Consider the following 19821-nt stretch of genomic DNA (forward strand, 5'->3'; position numbering starts at 1 on the left):
GGAAATGAACATGGCAAAGCTGACCACAGTGCATGTTTGTCGTGTGGCCTCAAGCAGGTTACAGGGGTGATTGAAAAATAAGCTCAGTGTTTTTAAAAAATTTGTAATGTATTACTATAAAAGACACATTGTCATTAATGCAATGATGACATTCTCTCCTGCTCCCACACATATAGCCCATTGTTCGTGCCACTTTCTCAAGCAATTCTGAAAGTCCTCTTTCGTGCTTTATGAGGTGTGATCAAAAACACGGTGAATGGTGCAGCCAAAGGCCAGCTCATGGAAAGGCAGGCCTGCAACGAACGACATGATGTGTTCTTGACCACTTTACGCACCAGATCTGGCACCAGGTGACGTATGGCTCTTCCTCAAAGCTAGAATGACCGTGAAAAGTAAGTGTTTTGAATCAATTCAGGACATCAAGGCAGCTATCACGGTGCAACTAAAGACTCTCATGAAAGAGGACCTCTAGAACTGCTTCCGAAAGTGGCAACAACCATGGGATAGATGTGTTCAAAGGAGGAGTTATATTTGAGGTCGACTAATGGCAATGTGTCATACTGCGACAAATATTTTTCTGTTTAGACACACACCGTACTTGTCTATCCCACCTCATAACTGATTGCTAAACCACATTTGATCCGTGTGACGCAAAGGCCCTGGCAGCCCTACCCCAGGACAGTGTTAGCCCAGCGCAGGCTGGGCCCACTGACACTCCCAGCAAGGATACCTGGTGTCTTTCTTCTTAACCCCAAAGGCATCTGTGAAGTCTTACTGTTAGAAAAAAGAAAGTTGCATGTGAGAAATAAGCCAAGATTGTGGAAGCTGGTATTTGTGTAATTCTGTGTTGTACCACTCATCACAGGAAGGCTGTGGAGATGGGCAGCTGGAGTTGGCAGGGTTTTCTTGAAGAGAGATTCTTATTTTAGGGAAATGAACTTTTTTGATATTCAGCCTTCTTTCCAGAAGCCCTTTCTGAATGTAGTTCACCCAGGCAGTACATAGAAACAGTGAGAACAAGGCATTTTGTTAGCAAGAGAATAAAACTTGTGGCTTTGACAAATGACTCCGGAGAGCATATGTGGGTTTTGTGCCTTTGGACTTTTTTTAAATGAGGAAAAAAAAAACCCTTAAAGTTTAAGACATGTACATGTTAAAATTTAAAAATATACCATGAAAAATGAGCGTGCCTCCTGGTTCTGAATGCCAGTCCCTCATTTTCCTCCCCAGAGACAAGTACTGTTAGATTTTCTTACGGATTCTGCAGAAGTATGTGTGTGCTCCATATGTGGTTTCTGAAACACAGAGCTGCCTTAAATGTTTGGGTGTAGGGCAGCTGCTCAGAGGTTTGGAAAAAATTAAGTAGTATAGAAACAAGACAGAATAATGTCATTGGGATACTGATGGCTAAACATTAGTGAATGCAGGGGCTCACGTAAATGAAATCATTGCCATGGGATGAAATGAAAGTACTGTGTACTGTCAAATTACTAACTCAGTCAGTAGAGACAGCATGTTGTGAAATAAAATGAGACTTTAATTTTCTCAATTTGTACACAGGAAGGGAAACTTTTGGAATCCTTCTTTCTCATCAAAGATAGAAAGAGCTGGGAATCCATGATGCTCTTGACCAGGTACCTCCTCCCCTGAGTAAAGGGGTAAATGGTCCTCATCCAGCTGAGACAGAGATCACCTTAGAGGTGGGCCCCTCACCCGGTGGGCACAGAATGCCCAAGCTTAGGGTACATGCATTAGAGGCCACCAAGGTAACACTTAAGTTCCTGAGTTAAAACCCACCCTTACAGTCTCCAGCACCAATGCTGTACCCCAAATCCTGCTCAAGTTTCTGGGACAGCAGGCTCGAGTCTGTTCTCTGCCTAGGGCAACCAACCAGTTTGACACTTAAACTTTCATGGTCACTCCACAAACCTGCTAGAAGTTTTTTAATTTTCAAAGGCGAAAACAGCAACAGGTATGGGAGACTACTCTTTGCTGATTCCCCAAATTCAAAAAATTGTGTTAAATAGTAATTTTTGCCCATACCACACATTCCTTAAGTATATGACTTTTCAGATTTTAATGTCTATACATACATCTATTTAATCTGTTCAGCAATCATTTGAGACAGGAGGGGAGAGGCAAAAGGACTACTATCTACATCTCATTGATGCAAAACATTGAGTCTGGAAGTAATCAAATCCCATGACAATTTTGTAGAGTAAGTCATTGTCTATAATAATTTCCCCAAGTTGTAGTCCACACGAGTTATGCAACAAACATTAAAAAATGGGGCTCCAAGGACAGGCGAGTTTGGCAAACAGTGGCATCCTCTCAAATGTCCCATACAAAGCAGCATGGTTCCTCCCTGGCACCAGGGATGGAACACAGAGCCTTGCATGTGGTAGGCAAGCACGCTGTCCCTGAGCTGTACCCCCAGCCCAACTCGGTGTTTCTAAAATTTACTTGATCGCTAACCCTCTCCGCACCCCTAATTGGTTGTCTCTATACAGGTTCTCATAACACTGTGGGAAACACAAGTCATCAACACCCTGTGTTAGCTTTTCGTCACTAATCAACTTGAGAAAATCAACTTAAAGCAGGAAAGATTGACTTTGGTGCATGGTTTTAGACGTTTCAGTGCGCAGCCCTCTGGCTCCCTTGTGTCCGCGCCTGCGGTGAGTCAGAACAGGAGGGCAGCCGGAAGCAGGGAGGAAGGCATCTGGGACACAATACACCCTTCAAAGTCACGCCCCAGTGATCTGCACAGACGTTTCAGCACAGCCCTCTGGCTCCCTTGTGTCCGCGCCTGCGGTGAGTCAGAACAGGAGGGCAGCCAAGCTCCTCACCTCAGGAGCAGGAAGCAGGGAGGAAGGCATCTGGGACACAATACACCCTTCAAAGTCACGCCCCAGTGATCTGCTTCCTCCAATCAGGCCCGGCCTTTTAATCAGCCCTCTGAGCTGTGCAGTGATGAATGGATTGATCCAGTGATGAAGTTAGAGCCCCTGCGATCCAGTCCCTTCCCAGAAGCCCATCAGCTGGCGACTGGCCTTCGGTGCAGTGAGCCTGTTAGGAAATGTTTTGGACCCCAGCCCATAACAGTGACCATAAAAAACAGAATATGGTTTTTCGATAACCTTAAAAAGTCTCTGTAAGTTTGTACCACTTCAAATAATTTATTTTGGGCCCTAGGCCCTTCACACTGAGCTACATCTCCAGCCCTTTCTACAAAAACATTTTTTAAAATCTGAGACAGTGTCTTACTAAGTTGTCCAAACCTGGGCTCCATCTTTTGATCCTCCTGCCTTGGCCTCCCAGGATGCTGGGATTACAGGCACATGCCATCACACCTAGCTAAACATAATTTTAGTTCTAATACAGAAACACCGAACGTCACTCATGGCTGTCAGCTAGCAATATTTGCAGGTTTGAGATAGTGTGGGAGGTGGCAGGTGTCTCACTCAGACCTCAGCCGCTTCCTAGCTTTGTGACTGGACTATGTTACTTAGCTTTTATAAACTTTAGTTTCTCTGAAGTCAGTGCTCTATTCATCCCCGCTCCCTTGTCTCTGTAGAGGCTACATGAGCTGACGCCCATACTGCAGTTCACACGGGACCTCGCCAGGGAAGTGCTCAGAAAACACTAACTTTAATCCTCAGCCCGTGAGCTCCAAGCAGAGTTTTCTGTTCAGAAGGGCCCAGTGGACTTTGTCTGGAGGATAGCAGTGGCCGTCAAGATTTGATAAAACTTGAAAAAGTTTCGTCTGGAGAATAACTGTGCCCAACTCTGCTACTTTCCCAGGGCTGCTGCAACAGAGCACCACGCACAAGTGCCTTCAGCATGGAAGTGTATTGTCTGCCAGCTCCGGCAGCCAGAACTCTGAGTTCCAGGTGCCGACAGGTTCCCTTCCTTAGGAGGGCTGTGCGGGAGGACGCATTCCATGCCTCTTTCCTAGCTTCTAGAAGTTGGCTAGCAAACTCCGGTGCTCTTTTTTTGAAGATAAGTGTTCTCTGTCTTGCCCTGTTTGGGGGCTCAAGTGATCCCCCTGCCTCAGTCTCCCAAGCAGTTAGGACTGCAGTGTACCACCATGCTTGGCCGCTTTAGCCCGTACTGTCCTTCGCACAGATGCATACTTCCCATCACAGCCTCGCATCCCTTCTTCCTGTGTGCTCGTCTCTATCCAGACTTGGCCCGTGGATGTGTCACTGGGCTAGGGCCCACCCCTGTCTGACTGACTGCACCTCGGAGAGCTTCCCAGGGAGGTCACCGTCTGAGGTCTTGGGGATCACACTGTGATCAACACAGGAATATTTGAGGGGCACAATAGAATTCATAGCACCAGTTCGGTATGTGGATCCCCGTGAGAAGGTGCAAGAGAGAAGAGGCTTCGTTAAACATCACTTGCAACATTTTGTGCTTAGTTTTTTCCCCATAGAACTGTTTTTTTCCAGTCAAGTATGATTTACAATGCACCCGTATCAAGTGTATGGTTGAGGATTTCTGACAGACGTGCAGCTGTGCTCCGACCGTCCCAGTTGAGGTATAGCCCATTTCCATCATCTTAGACAGTTCCTGCCTCGCCTCTCCCTGACAACCCTTTCCCGCACCCAGCACCCTCAAAACCACTCACCTGGCACTGGTGCATCGCTGTACCTGCACATTTCCTAGAGTTTCACGTAAATGAAGTCACTCCGTGTATATTCTCTGTTCTGGCTTTTTAAAAACAACAACAAGCTTGTATCTGCCTTTAAGTGAATCTATTATAAAAGTTTCTAATGACTAGAAACTCAGCCCTTATAATTCTGTAGCTATTACAGAAAAAAACTTGATAGATTTTTTTTTTTATTACTTTCTTTCTATGCCCACATTAGATGTTAGAAGCCTCATGCCCTCAGATAAGCCCTGTGAAGTAAGCATTCTTTCCTCCATGAAGGAAAGAGTAGATTTCTAGAGTCCCGGTACACAGGGAAGGAAGTGGCCGAGGTCAGTGTGAGTTACACCCTGTCCAGGCTGAGCACGGTGCCCAGCACGCAGAGCCCCCGACGGAGGACCCAGCTGTCATCAGTGGGCTGGCAGGTGTCGCTGTGGAAGCCCCTGGCTCTCCACCCTTCTGGGCTCTGGCCACTGCCTCCAACCACAGGGAAAGGAGCGTGTCCCGCTCCTTCATTTCCATTCCACCAGCGGCTCTGCCCACCTCTGTGGCTGAAACTGGGGCTTTCCGAGGGAGAGAGAGAGAGAGAGAGAGAGAGAGAGAGAGAGAGAGAGAGAGCGAGAGCGCCCCGGGAGCTCGCCTCCTCCGCATGGCTCCCGGCAGGGCAGCAGGTGTGTTCCGGAGCACTGCAACTCAGCCCCCGGACTGGCAGCCTGTGGGAAATTAAAACGGGAGATACAGACCCAACCTTGAGATAGTGCATCTCCTGCCAGTTCAAAGCAACGAACAGTCTTTCCCACCTAGTCTCTCCAGCCAAACTGGAACAAAACTTAGTAGTAGACACAAACCAGAGCCAGTCACTTTAGTTTCTTACTTGGGACAGAGTGAAAATATGGGATTGGCTGGCACTGTCTTTTTAGCAGTTATTCTTAGGGTTTTTTTTTCTGATTTGTCATATTTTCCTCATCCCTTAACCTTTGTATCACTTTAGAAATATGTGTGAATTAAGGTCAATTAGTGTGTGTGTCGACATCCACTGCAACCTAAATCTCTAAATTATCTTTTGTAAATCTTGAGGAGGTAGTAATTTCAGCTTAAGTAGCAATTAAAAAGCAAGAATTATCCTTAATAACCTCCACGGGGGTACCTGAGGTCTCCTGTTGCACAGCCTCAGCAGATACTGTTAGTCATCAATAATGCAGGTGAGCGTCAGCTGACTTGCAGGTAGCTTTCCAAGGTACCCGGGCCACAGCTGTCTTTGGGGAGAAGGCGGAGGGAAAATGTGTGTGTGTGTGTGTGTGTGTGTGTGTGTGTGTGTTGACGCTGGGCCGCCTGCTTCCTGGACACTTCTCTGCCATGGGCCACCCCATCTCCCCCAAACTCAACACCCGCCTTTTCATTTGCTCTTCATGATTGAAATATTAATATGTAAATTGTGATTTGGAGCTCCTAATTTTGTGTTATGGGCTTAATGTTAATTTAGTTAAGTATATTGTCAGATTTGACATTGAGGGACACATTCATGCTAATTAGAACAGGTACTGTGAATAGACTCTCGCTTGAGCTGTCTCATTAAGACTGAACTGAATTGATTTTGATGCTTTCCTACAGATTTTTAAATTAAGAGTAACAAATGGCAGCAATTGGCTGTGACTACACAGACATTTTTTTTAACCTAGAGGAGCCACAGTCCCTTCTCCATAATTATTTTTTACATTCTGAGTATGCTAATTTCTTAGCTCCTCATATCTCTCTATTATCATCCAACTAAATTGTATTTATTAGAGCTACTGAATATAGCTTTAGAGAGAGAAGTGGTAATCACTGCATAATTTGTTTAACATTTTAATATCTATATATGAGAAGCAGGATAGCAAGTAAGTTAATAGCTAATAAAATAATTTCAGTGATGGAATTTGAGTCTTGCTTTATATAAGTGGCTGATTGAATATTAATACGTGGACCATCTTCTCCAGAAAGCTAAGTGTCATTATCAGCTTCACTGAGTTACCTTTTAGTTTAGGATTTCCACTAGGAAGCCAGCACATTTTCACATGTAAAGATTTATAATATTTTAGGATTTGTCCCAATAAGACACTTCCCATAAAGTAATGGATTGACAAATACATAGTTAATATTTTAGCATCCGTCACCTGTCAGAGTCTCATGCATTGCTTATTTCTGGTGTATAAGAAATACAGATCGGGAGGTCATCATGTTAAGAAAATAGGCCAGACTCACAAGGCAAGTGCTGTGTGTCTTGTTTTGCGTGTGGACCCTAGAAAGAGAGGAAAAAAGACAACATGGAAGTAGGAGGGAGACTGTGGTATCAGACACAGGAGGGGGATGGGGGAAAGGGAGGGAAAATCAGTGACAGAAGCCTCGATTGACCCACGTGTTAGATTTATGATGGAAGTGCCACCGCAAGAGTCAGTATTCGGTGAAGTTTGTATGTGCTAATCAAGTTTTTTAAATACAGAAAGACATGTTTTGTGTTTCTGCGCACGTTCTGATTTACGTGGCGATTATGTTAAGCAGTGACTGTCCGAGGCTGTCATCATTCGTTAACTGAGAGTGCTGAACAGGGAGGAAGAGCCATGTTTGTGAGATTGATGCATAACTGTGAAAGGCAGATTCTCTTCCACCAGCTATCTTCATTATGTTTAAACAGCTTTAAGAATGCAGTAAGAGCTGAAAAGCAGTGAATTCACTACTCATTCTGATGACCACTAGGATCAGGAGTTCACCCTTCCACACCGTCCTTAGCCGCACAGCGAAGACTTGTGCAGTGTGGGTTTCTAGGTACCTGTACAGCTTTCTCTTCTGTGCAGCGTAGACAATGCTGAGATTTCACAGCACGTTTCGGACCCCTGGAAAATAGAGGAAATGAGGCAGACTGGTGTGTGAAGATTGGGATTTCTGATCTCAAGTAATCATTAAAGCTTTTCAAAATAATAATGATCATTTGCAGAATTTTGAAATCTATCCTGACAATTTTTAAAGAGTGGCTGTCGACTCATAAGATTATGCCTGAAGATATCTCCCTGCATCCTAAAATGTTATTACTGTTAGCACGGAGTGTATGTCCACGTCGGCCTCGTGCAGTGCGTCTCAGTCTATGTGTTTAAACAACACGCAGCTGTATCCATATTCCCTTACCCCAAGGTTTCTGCCTGCTCCAGCCCCAGGTTAGTCTTCGGTTTTCCCTTCTGCCTCAGTTGTCTGTGCTGACGCGGTTTCTAATCTTCACTGTGGTTTTGGAGAAAATAAAAAAGTCTGCGTCAAGAACGGTGGAAGATGTTATAAATTTTGTGAATTCTCTTTGGGAATTCCGTATTAACATTTAGTGCCTGTAAATGCCAGGTTCTGTGCTAGAGACTGCTGTACAGGGACCGAAACACGCAGTTCCCATCTCCGCAGAGCCTGACTCCAGTTGCTTCCCACGGCTGACTCTTGAGTGGTGCCTTCGTGTACCTGGGTCGCGCTTTCCCCTGAAGGGGACCGGGCTGCGTCTAACTCACTAGTTCCACAGCACCCCACCTCACCCACCCGGGTGTCTGCGCAGGTGCGGGGATCCCACGTCAGCTGCACGGGGCCATCTGGCTCCCTTCTTGTATCTGTTGTAGAGGGCAGCAAAGCCCCTCACTCAGCACCCTGCCGAGTCCGAGGCTGCCTGAGGCTGCCTGCTTCCTCGAAGCCCTGGAGTTTTTACTCCGAGTTGGGGCCGCATGGATGTTTTTGTCCTGGGAAGCATCTTGCACTTACTTTATTCCCACAAAATCCCTATCACCGCCTCATTGTTTCAATTTAATTGACGTGTGTGCCTGTGCCTGTGCATGTCGTGAGAGTGTGGGGTTTATTAATTTATTTTTTGTCTTTTGGTTTTAATGGGTGTGATGGGTAGGTAACAAATCAAAAAGCGTTTGAGGTCCACTGCCCTGAGGGACAAATCACTGAGGTTATTACTGGAAAAAGATCAGAGCACTCATTTATTGAGCCTTATAGACTTGCTTTGTCATCAGCAGCACTGTTTATTCATTTTCTTCTGTGTGCAAAAAGAAAAAAGTATTTCATAAAGTGCTCTGAGGAGTCGATAGGAAGAATAATTGAGTGTTGTCTCCTCCCTAGATTCATTCTGATTGTGTCCATCGGCTTTCGAATCTTGTGATCCTCTTGCTATCACCGTGTGTCTGTGAGGTCCTGTAATGGCGAACTGTCCATCAGGGCAAGGATCTGTGTACCTGATTCTCTAAGAGTGAGGCTTTGGCCCTAGGATCAAAGCAACAAAGACAGCGATCATTCGGGTTTGACAGCAGCGTGACCCAAGCAAATTGCAAGACCTGGAGAAGCCTTCCGCCCCATCTGCCAAGCCCCCCTCAGCTGTGCGTCAGGAGATCCACTTACACAGGAACTGGGGGGACCTCGGGGACCCACCAGAGGACCCACAGGCCCCAGCAGAACAGGCTCAGAAAACAGGCTGACTGTTCCACCTGACGCATCCTTCTCCCCGGCTTTCTTGTCTCCCATGCTTTCCTTCCTGTCAGTTTCTCTCCCATCCCTTGGCTCCCTGTCCTTCTCTCCTCTTCTCATCCTTCTCCTTTCTTCTCAGCCCCTCTGCCCCTGGCCTGCTCCCCCGGTCCCGCCCCTGTGTCCTCAGACCTTGCTCTCCCTCGCCCAGCGCGGCGCCCTCTCCTGGGCATCGTGGACTGTGTCTTCTACACCGAGTTTAGTTGTGGCCCAGGAACCGCCTCCTGTTAAGCTGGGGGTGCTGGGACACCAAAGAAAGTCTGCAGCCCATTTCCTGGCTCCCAGCAGCAGTGCTGCAGGGCATGCGGAAAGGTAAGGTGGAGCTCAGAGCCTGGCCCACTCCCTGGCAGGCACCACACTGCCTGGGACTGACACAGTACCGAGATGGAAGGGTAAGCTTAGAGTCCAGAGTAATTTGCTTCTAACTTGAAGTCCATTTTTTTTTTTTTTAGCTGCAGTACTGAGGATTGAATCCAAAGCCTCTGCACTGAGTTACGTTCCTAACCCCACTCTTTAAAATTTTGAGACAAGATCTCAAAAAGTTGCTAAGGTGCAAAGTTCCCCATGCTGGGTTTGAACTTGGGATCCTCCTACCTCAGCTTCCCAGAGTGCTAGAATTATAATCCTAGGCCACCACACTGGCTAAATCAAGTAACTTTTTGACCTAAGCTAAGGCTAATTAAACGTTACTGTCCATTGTTCTCTCTCCCCTTTCTGGGCCTTTTGGACAACTTTCAAGGTTATAGTTGTTCAAAAAGCCTTTGGAGTTCTCCTAGAAAACGATTTGATATGCCTAAGACAGCATGTAAGTTCAAGGTATGATTTTTGTCTAATTCATTGCCATTTTTATAACAACTTTCTTCGCAATCGGGTTGATCTTGGAAAAATCAGTTTGATTTCTCACCCTGTTGGTGTTTATTTTAAGATGTGACTCCACAAGCGCAGATGTCTCCTTCACAGTGCAAAAACTCCTAAGGAATGCCTCAGTGCAGTCAGTGCCCCAGGAGCCGATTACCCACTGCTGCCCTAGTGCTCTTTCCAATGCTTCTTCCTAACCTCTGCTTTCAGAGCCATCTTCTGCCCCTCTGCTCCTAAGCTGGAAGTTCTGTAAACTACCTCACCAAAATATCCTGAGAAACAGACATCCCTGTGCTGATATCAGGCTAGTAGCTCGGCTGCAGACACTGTCCCTGGAAGATCTGCTGTGGTCACATCATAAGGAGCAGAACCAGAGGAGCACACTCATTCTACTCCATGTTCCCATGAGCAGAGCTACACATGGCACTATGTTAACTCAGAACCGGGGCAACCCGAGCAGCCAGCAGAGAATCTGTCCCCCTCATCTGAGGGTAAAGATCCCAGCACCTGGGCGAAGGGCTTTGAACAGAGCACTGTGAATTGGGCCCCTGATGGCACACACAGACCACTGGATACAGCGTGTAAATGTCGACCCCCCCAATGCCCCTGCCCTTGGTTTATCACTCAGTATCTTGTGGAAAACTCTCTGCTTATAAGAGGTTCTTTCTTTATTTTTCAAAAGCAGTGCTTCATATCACTGAATCAGATGTTTTTCTGTGCTGTAGGGAGATCTCAAATACTCTGCTTTAAGATGGCTCTAATATTTCAGAACAATGCAAGATGAGTAACTAACACTCTAGTAGAACGATTGTAAGTAAAGGATCTTTCCAAAGGAGGCTTTTTACACTGAGTACCATATTTTATTGGCCATTTCCTCCCACCAGTGAAAGCAAATAAAAGGCAGTAGTGATTAAAATTGAATCTTCCCAATCTTAGCTGGAAAAAATGGTGTGATTGTTAAGAAATCTTTCTGGGTTGGCTTATATGTTTTGCACTCATGCTTTTGGAATGCCTTTCATTTCACAACCAGCCCTCCATTCTTGCAAAAGAGTTTAGAATGTCCATTCTGACACCCCGAAATGATAGCTTTCTGAAGATAATGGAGTCGTGATGGTTTGTGGTTTGTTGTTTTTTGGTTTTTTTTTTAATAGTAGAATAGGAAAACATCAAAACAGGAAAAAGCATTCTAGACACCTGGCCCAGCTGCATGTATTATAAATGGGAACACTGAAATGAGAGATCAAATAATTTTCCAAGGCCACATAAACCATGGGTGACTTGGCCCAGATTAAAACGTGCTCCCTTCTCTGTGGCGTCTTCCAGAAAACATTCCCGAGTCTAGGAAACCTGACGGAAGTCAGCAGCGTGGTGGCTCCCTCTGTAAAACACAGTTGGGTCAAGAGTTGGAAGTATGATTCCTGCAATGTGAAATACTAAATATAGGTATGTCTTGCCTGAAAAGGCCGTGCCCTGGATTCATAAAACCAAGAGTGATGTTCTCTTCTTTGTGCCAAAGTAGTGTCTGCCTGCAAACTGATTCACTTAAGAGTCCCCAGCAGTAGTACTCGGAATGTTTAAAGCACAATTTGATGTCAAAAAACTTTATTAACATGGGCTTCTCTCCTCCCCAGGAGTGCCCTGTGCATGTGGCCAATTCCCATGTTAAACTGTTGACTCCCTGGGGAGCTGGGTCTCTTCCAGTGCCTCAGTCTGGTAGCAATAGAGGAGCAGCCAACATTCTGTAAACCAGTGAGCCCATGAACTCTTACGAACACATCTGTTGTCTAGGCAACAAGCCATATATTCATAAACCTGCGTGTCTTAATTTCTTATTTTCTTGGTACTGAACATTGGACCCAGGGCTTTGTGTGAGTTCGGCAAGTGCTCTACCACCAGCAACATCTTCATCCCTCTTTGTTTTATTCTGAGCTACGGTCAACTTGTAGTCTCCCCATTTGTGCAGCGGGGATAATAGGGTGGCACCACCACACTCAGCTTACAAACATTTTCAGTGCCAAAACATGTCAAACACTCGAACACCAAGGATCCAGGAGGAGATTCCCTGAGTCTTGGTTAAGGTCGGAAGAGTCCTCTGCCGGACAGGGAATTTCTATAGCTGCATCCGAAGTCCGAAAGGCAGCATGTGGGCGCCGCGGGGAGCACCTGCAACTGGACCGCGGAGTGAACAGAATGCCTCTTCTCCGCGGTGGGGAGACACAGCCACGGCAGGGAAGGGGGACAGCGTCCACTTCCTCGGTGACCACTGTCCGACGGACCCACCGTCCCCCTAGCCAGCCAGCCGGCTGTGTTCGCCCCCACGCGGACCCGAGGGAGGACTGTGGCCGGAGCGTCGGGGCCGTGGTCCCTCCCGCGCCTTCCGGAGCCCGTGTGTAATAGGAGAGCGGCGACCTTATCCTGGTACGCAACGGCCAGCGCGTAAAATACCACAGTAAATTCATCACCGGGTAATTACAGGCTAAGCCACTTGACCCCAGAGCCGACTTCCTCCTCTGTGAAATGGTGTTAATACTTCAACATCGCGCACACGTTTCTGATTTCAGCCTAGGAGGCCCCCTGAGTGTTGGATACTGTTTCGTGGCCAGCTGCCTGGCCATTTGCATCTTCCCTGCATACGGGCAGCTCACGCCTGCACTCACCGCGTCTCAGAGCTGGGCAGGGGGCATCTGGGGCGAGGGCCAGACGGCAGGTGACCAGATAGGCCGGGAAGCGCGGGCACCGTGGTCTCCTGCCCGCTGCCCGCTGCCCGCTGCTGGCAGGATCGCACTAAAGAGTCCTCTGTGCCGACCAAATACCAGCCTCCCCTGACCTGAGCCCCATGGAAATTTCGGTTCTGCACATTTCCTCCGTGGCAAGAGAATAAAGAGAAATCAAGCATTATGCCCCGAGTTCAGTTCCATTTCTGTACTTCTTCACTCAATCCTTTTAAAATGTTTTTAAAAATCCCTATTATGAAGGTGAAACATAGCAGTGTGCTAAGAGTACTACTAGTTGATTTAATGAGGCTGTGTCGCGCTGGTAGATGTTTTCTGTCTTTTTTAAAAAACAGGTTTTTTTTGTTTTGTTTTGTTTTGGTACATTTCAGAAGTAGTAAGTATTCAACTCCTTCCAGCACAAAAGAATTTTAAAAGTAAGTTTGTGAGTAACATCATTACCCAGTTCTAACCCCTACTAATATTTTAGTGCAGTATTTCCAGATAATCATACATACACATATTTTTACAAATATAATCTTTCTCTAGAAAATCACTGCTCTTGAGCCTATTCTGTCACTTTAATGGTACATTTTAATTTTTTAAATTAATATACACAGTTGGACATTTATAGTATATATTTAAAACTACTCTAACCTCAGAATGGTGGCACATGCCTATAACCCCAGTGCTCAGGAGGCTGAGGCAGGAAGATTGCATCAAGTTCAAGGCCAGCATGGGCTACCTAGTGAGGTAAAGGCTCCCTGAACTACATAGCAAGGCCCTATCTCAAAAAAATCCAAAAATGAATAAACTCTAATATTTTAAGTACGTTAAAAATACTTAAATCTGGGCTGGGGATTTGGCTCAGTGGTTCCACCACCTGCCTCACAAGCACGAGGGCCCAAGTTCCATCCCGGCAACAAAAAAATAAATAAAATTAAAAATTTAAAAAGTACTTAAATCTAATTTTGAAATTACTTTAGCTGTAAGAATTAAAGCCAAATTCCATCCAGATGTTCTTTTTCTCAAGTTCATTTTCCTTTTGGGAAAAAAGCAGAGAGATTTTGGCAAATAGGTGTTCTAGTTATGGCTCAGCCTGGTAATCTAATAAGGGAGCTTCTCAGATGCATATCGTATTATGAAAAGGAACAAAATAGAGGAAGGTGTGCTGAAGGCACTCACTCCATATCCAGCCAAGAGACCTCACTAGTAAGCAAACCGTAATGATGCAGTCCTGGCCCAGAGCAGGAAGGGGGACCCGTGAAGACTTCAGATTAGGAATGAATTGCAGATTCATCTGACTCGGTTGCTGGTCTTTTCCAGAGAATCGTGAAGCACCCTGTTTTTAATTGTGAAACTGATATTTTTTTTAATCTGCAAGGAAAAAATCTATGCTGCTCAAGAGCTATTTCATTGAATGAACCTACTGGGATGATCCCCCAGCCCCACTCTGTCTGAATCACAAAGTTAACATCCTAGTGTGCTCTGCCCTGTTCTCTGTTTATGTCCATCTCTCAGTGTCTTCATCCTGTCAGTGTTAGACATTGTCCTTTACAAGGGCCTCACCTCTTCAACTACATTAAAAACTCCTTGTACTTCTCTCATGAGGCCCATAGGAGGCTCCTGTGTATGTCTGCTTTACTGGTTTGTCCAGTCTCATTTTACTACGTACAGAAGGACAGAGATCCCCCATATCTTTGGGGGGTTCGTTGCATAACCCCCTCCCAGATGCTGAAATCAATACCTACTCAAGTCCCGCATAGAAAATGCCATAGTATTTGCATAGAACCTATGTGCAACCTTAAGTACTTCAAATCATCTTTTGATGACTAATGATGCCTAATGCCATAGAAATGCTGTATAAGTAAGTAGTTGTACTACATTGCTTAGAATAATGGCAAAAAACATGTCTGAATATGTGCACTAAAAATGCATTTGTGGGGAGATGTTTGACATAGGGTCTTGCTGTGAAGTCTAGGCTGGCGTTGAACGCTCTGTATAGCCCAGGCTGGACTCTCCAGCTTGTAGTGATCCTCCTGCCTCAGCCTTCTGAGTGCTGGGATTACAGGTGTGCACCGCCACACAGATGCAGTCTTGTTTGTTTGTTTGTTAGGGATGGAATAGGTCCCATCTTCAGTTGATTGAATCAGTGGACAGAAAAGGCCAAAGGTCAATCCCATTTGCCCTCCTCTATACCGGGCACTGCCGCACACCTCCAAAGACACTGTCTCATCTCCACCCATCTTTGCTCAAGGGCAGGAAGGTTATCTCCATCCTACAGGTCAGGAAGCTGGAAGCAGAGAGGGTTGGTGATGTCTCCACGATCTTGCGAAGGACGAGGCTCAGCTTAGCCCCGATCCTCAGATTCCAAAAGCACAGGCTTCTTTCTCCTGTACCCTGGGCGTGCATGACATCCAGCCAAATGAAGTTTTGAAAAACTGTGTTACTGTAAATGTTTTTCACTACTATTTCTTGGGTGGAAATATTTCTTCAGTATATGATATCCTTTCCAATCTAAGTCTGGTTTTGATTTTTGAATGACTAAACTTTGAAAGGTTTTGGTGATTAGCCACTGCCCTGTGAGCTAAAAAGCCAGTTGCCACATCTTTTACTAATGTATAAATCCCGAGTTTCTAGTTTCTAGGATTTGAAGGGGGAGCCCATGAGTAAAGTGAATGGGGTCTTAATAGCAAACATGGATGCTCAGAAGACCATGGTGAGTGTGTGTGTGTGTGCGTGTGTGTGTGTGTTACTGAAGACTGAGCCCAGTGCACTCTCCTCAGCCTGCCAGAGTGCTGGAATTACAGGCGTGAACCACCACATCCTGCTCAGAGACTTTTTGACCTAATTCTTTGCTGTTTTCCAAGTGGTTGAGATGAAAATCAGTAGAAAGAAGAAAGCCAATCACAAGAGAGGGGCCTGATGAGCAGTGTTTGAGTGAATGAAGAAACAAATGCATCTTCTTTCAAAATACATCCCCGCCGTGGCTGCGAGTTTCCCTGTGTGATTAAGTAACTATGCTTAGGAAAGTGATGCTTTTCCCCAAGAGCCATTATGGAAAGTCCAGTAGGATTGTGTCATTCGGGAAATAGTGCTCCCAAGGCAACCACAAATTTCTACCCTAGGGAGCAGGGACCTTGTCTGAGATACCATGCTCTGATTATGGTTTGCATGTCATGGACGGTTGTCAGGCTGTCAGAAACAGGATGAATCACAGTGCCCCTTCTCCAGGCTTGCCAGGCAGTGTAGATGCTGTGTGTGTGTGTGTGTGTGTGTGTGTGTGTGTGTGTGTGTGTGTGTAGGGGGCAGGGTTAAATCCAGGTTGAAATGGGCCTGGGATGTAGCTCAGTGGCATCAGCTCTGCCTGGCAAGCACAAGGTCCTGAGTTCAATCCCTGGAAACAAAAATCGAGGTTGAAATTTGTGGAAAAGTTCTGACCTGTATTAAATTCTTTCACTGCTTTGTCGAACATCATCATCATCATTATCATCATTTCATCATCGTCATCATCATCATCATCGTCATCGTCTTGCAACGCTGACAGTTGAACCCAGGGCCTTGTGTGTGCGAGGCAAGCACTGTACCGTTGATCTCTATCTCCAGCTTTCTGTTGAACATTATGAATTAAAGTACCAAATAATGCAAGTATTTGACTACTGACATGCATTGCTGGTGGTGTCACTACTAAGCCTCATTCCTTCCCCAGTGAAAGAGGTGATACAGTCCAACTTTATAGAGAAACGTGTTCAGTAACCAGGGCCTACATATTTAAGAAAAAGTCATTAAAACTTGCAGTTGAAATTTCAGCACATTTTTCAAGGCAGTGCCCCCGGGGCTCTTGTTTGAATTGCACACGGCTTAGGTTAGACTTAGGAGACAAATATTTCATTAGCTTCTTTTGGAAGATGCCTGAAGTCAAATAATTCCCTTGAAGGATTGTACTACTAAAGGACCTCTGCTGGGTAGGTAAGGTGGGTGATTAAGCTACAAGCTGAAGCAGCTGGAGATGGAGATTTTGAAGATTAAACTGATCAGCATACTTGGAAAATGTGAACAGGGTAGATATGGGAAAGACTGGAAGTAGAAATAAAATTGCACAGGGCTGTTTCATGTGAGAGCATTTCAGTGAGATTTAGTGAATTCTATGAAAGAAAATATTAAAAGACACATTTTGACTTTTTTTAAATTGGTGCTGGGGCTTGAACCCAGGACCTTCCACATGCTAGCCAAGTGCTTTACCACTGAGCTCCACCCCCAGCTCCTGGCTTTTACAGAGGCAATATTTCAGAGAAATTTAAGTGAGTGCTAGAACAGGAAAGTGTTCAGATTGGGATCTTTTTCCAATATTATTTCTGGTTTAATTTCTTTTTATTTAAACAGAACTTACAGGAAGGTGAATAAATCTTAAAGATACATGTGTATACATCTGTGTAATCACCAGACCAAGAAGTAAAACCTTCTAGCTCTCCAGAGGTTCCTCTCCCCAACCCCAGAGGTGGCCGGGCCGTGGGCTTTGTGACCAAAAATACGTATTGCCTGTCACCTGTCGCTTCACATGAACAGAATCATCTAGAACGTGCTCTGGGTGTCTGACGCCCGTCTTGTCCAGTCCATCAGGGCTTCAGTCTATTTCCCTCATTGTGTGGCTTTTAATTGATTTATTCTCATACCAGTAAAGGAATACTGGGTTCTGGGAATCGAACCTGGGACCTCACTCATACTGGCCCAGCACTCTACCCGGAGCTACCCACAGCCCAGGAATATTGTTGGAAAGCGAGAGGGACATGGGTGTGTAGCGGGGTCTTTTGCTGGTGTGTTGGGTTCTAGAATGCCTCTCCCTCACACCGGTGATATGTTCAGTATTATCATCTGGGCTTCCACATAGTAGGAAAAGTTCAAGCAAAGTTTACCTTATTAGCCAGTATGATAGCCAGTAGCCACAGGTGGCTATCTGAATTAAAATGTACATTATTTGAAATAGATTAAGGGCTGGGATTGTACACTGGTGGATGAGTACTTGCCTAGCATGCAAGAGCCCATAGGTTCAATCCTTAGTTCTGCAAAAAAAAAAAAGAAAAACAAAAAACTCTAAAATACATTAAAATTTAAGAATTCACTTACTCTCATTTGCTCAACTCCAAGTACTCAAGTGGCAGCCCATCACCAGCTGCTGCCATAGTGAACGGTGCAGATAAAGGACACTCCTGTCACTGTAGAAAGTACCATTGGACAGCACTGTTAAGACAGCTGGCTGTTAGCTCCCTGCTGTTTCCTCCTCCTCTTCTGCATACAGAAGGACATTATGGTGGGTTTTGCTGTATTTTCCATTGTAGATCATCGTGTAATTTTGTGGTTCTCAGATGACCATCATCTAAGATTCCCTGTGCTGCATTATCCCTCCACCTGGGAAAATAAATGTTTGGACCCTTGCACTTAAAGTTTGTAGTATGTACCGTGCTTTTGCCCACCTTGGGACCTTGGCGGTGCTGTTCGGAACCCTCTTCCCTCATCTCAGTGTTTGCTAACTTCCCATCTGTAAGACCACAGCTTAGCTTGCCCCCTTCCATCCTCTGTTCTAGCCCCCAGGCCTGGGTGAAGTGGCGCCCTCCATTGGCTGCCATGGTAACCTCACCTTCCTCTGCCCTATCCTTGGTTGATTCTTAGTCTTTCTCTCCCTTGATCAACAAGTCTGGTAGGGGCAGGGGCCAGTCTTGTCTTGTCTGCTGATTGTTGAGCCATGGCACTCGGGAGATGTTAATGAGTACTGTGGAAGGAAGTCAGTAGTGGGCCGTACCATATCAGGACAGGATTCCTTCCCCGGGCTGAGCAAGGGTTTTTTGTTTATTTCTGTCTGCCCACCTTCCAGAATGTTCTCTGATGCTCTGAGGTGTGTCTTCAGCAGGTGGTAGCACATCCAACTCCTCTGTATTCTCTGGCTCAAGATTCCTGTCTTCAGAAGTCACCCTGAAAGACAAACGCAACCTACAGGGACAGCGGCTGAAGGATGAAAGAGAAAGACAGATGAAGTCGAGTTGAAGAAGGGCGATAAGATGATAGAAAATGTTGCTGCCTCTGTCTGGCAGGCCTCATTTCCCAAAGCCAGGTGGCCTCAGGGGAAGGCAGCTGTGGGACAGGCAAAGAAGGGTACCCTACTGGGACAGGGCACAATACAGAGTAGCTTTAAAAATATTTATTTTCCCAAGTAACAAGAATTCTAGAGATAGAAGGCCCAGAGTTGCTGAGTCGGCCTCGCCACGTTCTCAGAGAGGACCCAGGTTCTTTGAAGCTCTCAGTGCTGGCCCCCTGGGCTCTGGCTTCTTCCTTGGGCTGCTGGAGAGGTGGTGCTGTGTGGCAGGCGGTGACTTCCCAGGTGAGCCCTTGGGGCCCAGAGAGGGACGAGAAAGCGTCAACTCTGCTCTCCACCAAGGGGAAGGGGTTGCTGTAAACGCGTAGAGGAAGCATCTGGAGGAATGGGACGGATCCCACACGCCCGGTCGCCGTCACAGGTGGAGACATCCTGGCCCCAAATATCCTCCCCAGCCCCAGCCTATTAACTTTAAAAGTTCTTTCCATTTGGACCAATACAGAAAATACTGGGTGAAGCCCCTTGACTCTGTTAGCTAATGTCAGTTAATGCCTTAGAAATTCAAAGGGACACGGAGCAGATCAGGGAGTCTTGGGATGGGGAGAGGCGGGGGGCTCAGCAAGCCCAGTTCTCATCCCCACTCCCTCCGCCGGCACAAGAAACACTGCTTTAATTTTAAAATTAGCAATACCCATGCACTTGTGAATTACAGTGTAAATGCTATGTATTCTGAGAAATCTAGAATCCTTCAACCCATCAGTTATGCTTTAATTTTTTGCTCTTTCTACACAGACCTCGCAGTGTTGGAGCTGTGCTGAATGAGGTCACAGTCTAACGACAATATTAACCCTGCAAATCTGCTCATTTTCATTCGAGCACCCTCAGGCAGGATATAGAACGTGTCCAATTGAAAAACTATTACAGACTCTGCGGTGCTGTGATGGGCTGGATTGTAACGTGTGTGTGTGTGTGTGTGTGTGTGTGTG

The 19821-nt window shown here is 45.9% G+C and overlaps 1 protein-coding gene across 7 annotated transcripts in view; it reads left to right on the forward strand.

The window, feature by feature from the left end:
• Kctd1 (potassium channel tetramerization domain containing 1) overlaps window positions 1-19821 on the forward strand; it is a 190507-nt gene that overhangs the window by 120424 nt on the left and 50262 nt on the right. The window contains exon 1 of one of the 7 annotated variants that reach the window (XM_010643595.2): window positions 9466-9490. The exons of 5 other annotated variants lie outside the window; for them this stretch is intronic. The gene's annotated coding sequence lies outside the window, so the exon portion shown is untranslated. Of the gene's footprint in view, window positions 1-9465; window positions 9491-19095; window positions 19121-19821 lie in introns of those variants that run through there. One more of the 7 variants, XM_010643602.1, reaches the window with a different exon arrangement.

This window comes from Fukomys damarensis, unplaced genomic scaffold (genome assembly GCF_012274545.1).
Source record: "Fukomys damarensis isolate Sample0158 unplaced genomic scaffold, DMR_v1.0_HiC HiC_scaffold_30, whole genome shotgun sequence".
Classification (NCBI taxonomy): Eukaryota; Metazoa; Chordata; class Mammalia; order Rodentia; family Bathyergidae; genus Fukomys; species Fukomys damarensis.